The sequence below is a fragment of the Oxyura jamaicensis genome, chromosome 9 (assembly GCF_011077185.1).
Source record: "Oxyura jamaicensis isolate SHBP4307 breed ruddy duck chromosome 9, BPBGC_Ojam_1.0, whole genome shotgun sequence".
NCBI classification, from domain to species: Eukaryota; Metazoa; Chordata; class Aves; order Anseriformes; family Anatidae; genus Oxyura; species Oxyura jamaicensis.
Window position 1 is genome coordinate 13,938,615 of NC_048901.1, and position 7,125 is coordinate 13,945,739.

General features: G+C 42.1%; 1 long non-coding RNA gene across 1 annotated transcript; it reads left to right on the forward strand.

Annotated features, from left to right (window-relative positions):
• The first annotated feature begins 813 nt into the window (after positions 1–813).
• LOC118171681 lies at positions 814–5,591 on the forward strand. The gene is made up of 3 exons (XR_004753315.1): positions 814–960; positions 1,920–2,088; positions 5,118–5,591. It is a non-coding gene; the product is annotated as an uncharacterized LOC118171681 (long non-coding RNA).
• The last annotated feature ends 1,534 nt before the right edge of the window (positions 5,592–7,125 follow it).

Genomic DNA, 7,125 nt, shown 5'->3' on the forward strand with positions numbered 1-7,125 from the left:
AGCTGCGGGTACCTCAGCAGAGAAGCAATGTTTAAGACTTGAGGGTGATCTAATTTCATTGCTCCAACTGTCTAGGTAAGAAAACTCCAAGCACTGCAAAGTGTAGTGAAGGGTGAGGCTTCTTTCTGGAAGGCTGGTAGTTCAGACACTACCAGACAGCTTGGCTTTTCTAAGCATAAAATTGGGGAGGTGAGGGTAAATCACTTCTGGGATTCACAGGGGTAAACCATTAGGAGAGCCAGCCTAGCTAAGGTATGCTCCCCTGCGCCCATCAGGGGGCTGAGAGGTGTCACAGAGATGTGGATAACAGAAATGGGTGGTAAGAGAGGTTCTGGTACAGAAAGGAAGGAAGGAAGGCACAAAAAAAAGCAAGATGATCAGTGTTGGGGATAGCAAGAGCACTTACACACCCTGACTAGCCTCACCTGAGGCCTCCACCCAAAAGCCCTGCCTGCAGCCCCATTCCAGCCCAGCCTGCGGCCATGCTCTGGCCTTGTCACGCCCCTACCCTGCCCAGCCATGTGCCCTGTCAGCCACCTCATCCTACTCCATCCCATGTTGTGGCTGTGTCTGACCCTGCTTCCCTTCACTGGGCCTCACCCTGCCCTGTTTCTGCTGACTCACAGCTCAGCTGGGGGTGTCAGGAACCGTCCCAGACCCATCAGAAACAGCTCAGGGGTGGGAGCGTGACAGGCCCCAGCTGCAGCGGGCGGTGCGCTGCCCTCGCTGACGGAGCTGCTCGGTGTGGCCTGTGCCGCAGTCCTGGCAAGCGGATCAGAAGGGAAGATAAGAGCGGTACGTCAGGGCGGTGAAAAGAAACCAGAGCACGCAGCACCCCAGCTTCCTCATAGCAGGAGATAGCCAGGCAGAGCATAATGTGCAGTGATAGCTAGGGATGCTGAGATGGCAGAGGCAGAAGATAGATGTTTGTGAACTGAACGTGGGGAAGGGAGAGGAAAGGTGCCTGCTTAGGCATTTGTTTGATTATTTATGTTCTCTTTTTTACAGTTCCTGAATTGGTGATTAGAAGTTTGTTATTTGGCAATGAATTAAATGAAGCAAAAAATCTTCCGGGTTGAGGTTGTTTTACCTATTATATAATTCCCTCTGGGGCTTGCGTGTTTAGTAGATCTTACTGTAATGCGATAGCAATTTTCTGTTCATGCTGGAGTTGCTATGCAGTTTTGTTTTCAGTGTCTGGTCTGACTTTGATCTGTTGTGTTAGTTCAGCTTGTTGGGGGAAAGGTTCTTCAGCGAGCACCATGCCAGTAATTTCTTCCTCAAGTCCAAATTCCTTTGTCACCACACCTGGCATTTGAGGTGGTGAGGTGTGATACATGCCATTAGAACAGCAGGGCCCAGTGATTAGCTCACGGCAATCAGGATCATCTGGTTCCTGCCACTCACCCAGTAAATGATTTCTTTATCACAAGTCACTACATAAGATATATGCTTTGGTATCTGCAGATAAAATGAGTAGAACAAGATTTATTGTTTCTGTTATCCTGTTATATTTTAATGTCTGAACATGGTTTGCATAAGCCTGAAAAGCATGAGCAGCTTTCAAAGAGACAGACAGACAGACAGATGTTATGGCCTTTGCCTTTTGATTCCTTTTCCAGGACACACTGTTTAAGATTGGCTCCAATCAGACCTGCTTCAGTGAGACATTTAAGAGTGTCTTCTGTCAGGTCTATGTTTAGCACTATTGGTCTGAGTGAGCCTAGGCAAGGCTTCAAATGGCTTTGAGGTCTCTTGAGCATTTTGCTGATTCTAGTCCCGGAAGGCTATGAAACTGAAGATAACCTTCCATCATGTTTGGCAAACATTTTTGTTTCCTCATTAATATCTTTAGACACAATCATCTCTTTTCTCTCCAAATTTTAAGACTGAATTTCACACGTAATTTTCTTTAACAGACTGAAGCCAAATCTATGGAGTCAAGCACTGTCATCAGGACTGCGGCCAGTAACTGAGGAAAGACACCGGTTTCCCTAGTCCACTTGTTTGATGCTATTCCTGCTAACTTTTGTCACCTCTGCTGTCTCTGGACACCACCAGACACTGAGGAGGCCACCTAAAACACAGGTAAGAGCACAGGGAGGAGGACATCCAGTAGGGCCAGTCTGCAGTAATGCCTAGATAATTCCAGTGCTGCAAATGGTAGCCATGCAACCCCAGAAGGTAGCTAAAAACAAGGGTTTGTCACAGTGTGGGTGTGTTTCCGTTAAGTAGTTTAGACTTAGTTCTTGGGCGTACAGTCTTTACTATTCTGAGCAATGATTTGGAGTACACCATAAAATTGTGACTGATGAGGTGTCGAGGTGACACAGATTTATGGCCATGTCAGATAAGGAAGATGATGCACAAATATTTGCAGTGCATATTCTCTTAAGTCAAATATACAGTCATACTTCTGTTACCAAAATACAGTCTATACTTAAAGGATAATAACAGGGCAAAGAAAGGTTTCTGAAAGACTGGGTATTCACACTGTCCAGTCAGCAGAATTCAATATCATAAAGGGAAGGGTTAATATGATTTTTGGAGGAAAGCTGGGGTGCATGGGAGTTGTAGTCTGCTAAGCTGTTTTGCTCAGTTCAAGTATTATATTTTCGTCTGGAAACAAAATTTAAAGAAAGCTGCTGAAAATATGGATAGAAGAGAACAGGTAGAAGTTTAGAGTATTGGAAAACATTATATCGATGGATAAATAATATGTGATAATGCAAATAAATGTCAATGTGCATGAAAAATGAGGCCAAACTACAGTAGAAAAGGTAGTTTTAAATTCTATCATTATCAAAGTGCAAAGCTTTGGATTCTATAAATTCTATGAGAACATGAATTTCATTATTTTGGGGAGCTTTTGTTTTTGCTTTTTTAACAAAGACGTGCATATAGTAGAAACTTGTGTATCGTATTTTCCTCCTCTGTCAGAGCACACTAAAAAGAGAAGTACTTCTTCAGGTTTTCCTGTAATGATATCTTGAAGTTACTGGTGAGGTGGGACGGGTGAGCATTGATGTACTATGGCATTACTGGTGGCATTTGTTAGTTTCTCACCCTGAGCTGGTCTATTTACTCTGCCATTGTTTTTGCTGCTGTTTGCTGGGAGCAGACTTTGGGCAGTACAGTGTCCTTTCTTTCACCTTCTATGTGCCTGAGCCGTGTTCTGCCCTTCCTCTCACCCTGCCTCAGGTTGCTCTTTAATGTCCTTACCTCATGCCAGTCCCAGACTGCTTTCCCAGATTTGTCCCCACTTCTACCCCAATATGCATTTTTCATGCTCTTTCCATGGGATGTCCCCTGGTTCCACCCTTGCTATTTTTGTACAATTGTATTCCCAACTCCTGCTGTTTGCAGTTTTGTTTTCTTTCCTGTTGCTGCACTGGTCTCTGTTCCAATACGTCTTCCATGTGGCTCCATGCCCAGATCTGAACTAGACACTCTCTTTCTCCTGGTAAATCGGAGGCAGGATGCCAGCAGTGATTCCTCATAACTTACCTGTTTATTCCCTAACGGTATTTTTGGTGCTGGGCAGATAAGACTTTACTCATGTACAGTTGAGCTGGATCTTCCTGAATATGCTTATTGTAGCCAGAATAGGGAACTCAGTTACAGGGATCTGGCCAAACTGTATTCTGGCCAAAAGTCTGATTCTTCGTGAAGTTGGACAGATGTGGTGTCAAAAAGCATAGTTCTGATAAGTACACATCCCTCCCATCCAAATTATAAGCCTCTTTTTGAAAGGTGAAAACAGAATCAGCCTCTAATGAAGAAAAGGTCAGTAGAATTTTAAAAATACAGGCCAAACTCCCTGTCTCATTTTCTGGGAGTTTTTTTTTTTTCTACTAACCATTGTTTTGGCTGGAGTATGCTGTAAGAACCAAACCCAGGGCTTGAAATCCTATGGAAAGTGTTGGCCCAAACTGTTCAGGTTGGTTATATCATTAGTAATTGAAGACAGCAGCAGAGAGTTTCACTCAAAAGTAAGTAGTCTTTCTAGCTATTTCTCTTCAAGATATGCAGGTGCTGAGCTTCTGCTAGTTTCTGAAAAATAAGCTTCAAAGTAATTTCTAGCTAGTCAGAAGAAGCGAAGTGTCCTGATCACCTGGCACTTCAAAGTGGAAGGCTTTCAATTTCTGCCAGGTATCTGTTGGTCTTTTAGGCTGCCTTTGACTAGGAAAAAGAAAATAATGCCATTTAAAATATTTGTCCATGCATAACAGTATTTAACTCTTTGTAGTTGATTAACATTTTCTCTGGTGCTTTCAAAGAACTACAAGACCTAGGCTACAGTAGCAGAGGTTTCAGCTCTTGAAACTGTTCCTAACCTCTTTTTTTATCTCTTTTTTTTTTTTTTTTTTTTTTGGTAGTCTGAAAATCTCTGCATTGTGTAGATATGCCCTGAGTCATATTCTCCAATTGCCTCAGATTGCAGCTGAAAGTACAAAGATGAAAAGAGTCTTCTACAGTAGCGTGATTATCTTAAATGCTGCCCTTTGACATTGCATGACTTAGAGCATAATGTAAAGTGAAAACTCAAAAATAATGGTAACCTGATTGCTAGGGAATGAAAACTTTGCAGTTACCTGGTTGCCAGGTTAATGAAGCAGAGCAGGGGTATAACAGAGGCACTGTAGTCATTTAATATTGAAAGTGATGGATGGTGCAGCTTAGGCAGCTTAAATATTTTTCAGCATTTCCTTGTATGTCATCATAGGGTCCTTAACATGGCACCATTGCAGCTCAATAGCACTTCCTGAAACCTATGGGTAAAAACTAGGCTCAATATAGAGACATACTATAGACAATCTGAGATGTACAGAGATGAAATACACTGTATAAAAGATTCTTTAGTAAGCTTTACAGTAATTTATAAAGGATTAGTAATTATAGTAATTTATAAAAGATTATCTTTTTACATGCTACATAAAAGATCATCTAAGACATTTCCACAAATTGCTGAAAGGGTTTTAAACTTCCAGGATAAATAAGCTTTTTATCCAAGACTGTTTCTTCATCTCTTTTTATCAAGATTCTTTGAGTGACGTACATGGTGATGGATGATGCTGAGCAATAAAATGTATTCATATTATCTAATTTTACTACAGTGATTGCTAAATAAGCATCACTGTTTTATAGCCCAGCTATTGCCAGCAGGAAATTTCAACATCCCTCAGACTAAAACGAGTTGGTGTTGAAATGATTGCAACTGGGTATTCCCCTCCATCAGCTCCTCAACCATGAAACGCTCCTCTTCACTGGGCCCAACTTGAAAGTTTACCTTCAGGTAGATACTGGACAGAAGACCTGGGATTAAATCCTAATTCTTGCAACCTACTCTTGTAGTGATGGGTGGATGTTCTAGTGTACATCCAGATGTTGGCTTGGTCTTGCTAACTCGGATGCAAAGAAATTTAAAAGAAAGTTATCTAGCCATACTGAGATAGGATGGATCTGGGAAGTCAGGATGAGAGGTGTGCTAGCTCAAGAAAATATTGTAGGGTGCAGTTCTTGCCTGTCCAAATGGTGATTTTAACACTGAGTGTTATCGGCTGGTTTGGGGTCCTGAGCTGCAGTGTACAATCTGGTGTCTGCTTCGCAGACAGATTATGCAGTGTGTGTCTGCTTCGTCATCTGTCTGTAGTATAGAGACAAATCCTTTCATTTTCTCAGCTGCATATTAGGACTGCAAGATCTTTTGGGCACTGCCTTTTTGCCAAAGTGCTTTTGTACTACACCTTGTCTTATGTGAAGCCTGATCTCAGCAGAGTCACAGTGTCTGTGGGTGGCAATAAATCCTTGTCTGATTAATGCAGTTTTGCTGCAGCCTATCATAACTCCATAAAATGCACTGGTTTCCAGTTTGCTAGGTGGTACAGCTTATTCACTGCTTTTGACCTAGGAAACCATCAGGACTTGATCCATTCTTCCTTAGAGAGCCCCTTTCTGCCAATGTATCACCACAACAGTGGTCAAACAGAGTGTCTCCACTAAATCTGTACACTGGGGAACCAAAAGAATTACGGAGAGCCCTGCCTTTGCCTATCAAACCCTCCCTCAGTCTAACAAGACTGCATAGATTGAGAGAACAATAAACCTGAGTTATATTTTGGGTGAGGCTTCTGCCTGGAGGGGTGGGGAAGAACACAGGTCATTGAGCGTGAAGAACTTATTTTTGTAGTCAAATAAATGTTAATATATAAGATGGGTTTGTCTTCTTCCATAAATATGAAAGTATACAAGCCACATGATAACTCAACAAACAAGCTGACACTGTCTATCAATAAATGATGACAATAGGGAAGAAGGAGATAAAAAACTCATCCCCAAAACATGAGGAAAATATTCAGTGCTTGAAGGTGAAGGTGCTGCCAACTCCTACAAGCCCCTGTCTGCCTTGGAGATGACCTAAACCAGAGAGCAGGACTGCGCAGCAGAAAAGGAACCAGCTAGAGGCAGGCAGGAACTGGTTGCTACTATGGAGCAGAGAGCTGCAGCTTGTGGGGATATTTCCATCTGACAGCAGCATGTGTGGTATGGTAGCTTTCAGCCACCTGTCTCTTTGCTGTATGGATTCTTCATGGATTTCCTGTGTGACAACTTCTGAAAAAGAAAAAAAATCTGCTATCTATTCATGAACTACAAACCTTGCCATATGGCTGCTATGCAATAAATCAAGGCACATATAGATGTTTTTTTCTGTTGCCTGATGCTCACCGCCCCACCAAAGTTTTGCTTCATCCACAACAAAACAAGAAGATCTAAAAGCTTTACATCTTCGGGCTTCATTACGCTGGTTTCTGTTCAGACAGACTGGACAGAAGATGTATGCTAAACAAATCAGGAGGAATGTCTGAGTGCACCCAACTGAAACAGATTTGTTTTCCGAGTATATAAAAGCTTTTTTATCACTCCTGGCACATACATCTCAAAAGTGTTATACTGCAGGAACTCTTATTCTGAGACTTCTGCGTAGCAGTGGTTGAAAGATTAAGGGTTGCTTTTTAGAATATATTTTTCTCTCAAGGAAACTTGTAGTCATAAGAAAGTGCTGGCTGTATAAGCCTTTGGAAAAGGATGGACATAAGTAATCAGAAAATCTATATCTCAGTTACC